This window comes from Monomorium pharaonis, unplaced genomic scaffold (assembly GCF_013373865.1).
Source record: "Monomorium pharaonis isolate MP-MQ-018 unplaced genomic scaffold, ASM1337386v2 scaffold_177, whole genome shotgun sequence".
In the NCBI taxonomy this organism is placed as follows: domain Eukaryota; kingdom Metazoa; phylum Arthropoda; class Insecta; order Hymenoptera; family Formicidae; genus Monomorium; species Monomorium pharaonis.
Window position 1 is genome coordinate 27,501 of NW_023415447.1, and position 1,173 is coordinate 28,673.

Below are 1,173 nucleotides of genomic sequence, written 5' to 3' on the forward strand. Positions count from 1 at the left end.
CATTAATAAGGAAGTATCATAGAACATTTCATTATTAATGTATAAATGCATTGTTATAAAAATTGATACATTATGATAAAAAAATATTAAGTTTTTAAATACTAATATATTGAAAGGCTACAATCAATTTTTTGAAATAATAAGCGGTAAAGTCAGAAACCTCTGGAAATTTCTCTTTAAATCTATAGATATTTTAGTTGTCAAGTTGTATTGTTGTATTTGTTTTATATGTCCAATAATATCCATACGTGTAGATAACTGCATTGTTATAAAAATTAATAAAAAAGTATAATTAATAAAAATAAGATATATTAATATAAAATAAGATAATTTCTCAATGTGAATATTGAAAGGATACGATCCAACTCTTTTAAATGATTAGCGGTGAAGTCAGAAATTCTTTGAAATGTCTCTTTGATTTCTATAGATATTTTAGTACTACATTTTTCGCATTCGTCAGCTTCAATCGAACATGGCGAATCGCACGATGAATTTGGACACGCAGCTGCTTTGGCCATTGGTTCCTCATTTTTGCATCTTTCGCAATCACACCAGAAATAGTGCATATTGTGCAGCAGCTCGCGTCTTTTCTTCTTAGAATGAAGTAAACCGATGTATGCTATTCTTATCTGTAATAAATAAAATAAATTCTGAAACGTAAAGTATTTCTCAAGCATATTAATTCATTTATTATCTAAATTATATTAATAGAATAAATTATATGAATTTTTGATTGGTAGAATAAAAGATTTAAATGTTTTCCAACTCTTGGAATTATGTATTTATCAATATTTACTTGTGACAAGTCTAAAGAGGGAAGATCCATTATTGTCCGTATGATGATCGTGGTTCCTTCAAAACAAAGGTTGCGTTAGGTTTGCAACTGTGATCCACTTTAGATGCTCCCAAATAAATGCCAATTCCAATGGAATCTAGGTCATTTGTTATCGAGAAGTAGTTCGTGCACATCCTGCCCCAAATACCCATCACCTCCTCAAAGTCAGGCACAAGTGTCTTATCAAGAAATTGGAATAACATTCCATATAATAAGCTAAAATGTAGCTGTCGTTTCGTATCTGCCTTTATGTCAGAATAATCTATAGTTCAAAGATATAATTTTATTTTATATTTGTAGCTATTTTTGCATGTGTTTTTTTTTAGAAATGGAGGAAA

General features: G+C 29.0%; 1 pseudogene; it reads right to left on the reverse strand.

Annotated features, from left to right (window-relative positions):
• The window catches only part of LOC118648107, a 3,953-nt pseudogene extending 2,856 nt beyond the window's left edge, over window positions 1-1,097 (reverse strand).
• Window positions 1,098-1,173: the final 76 nt, after the last annotated feature.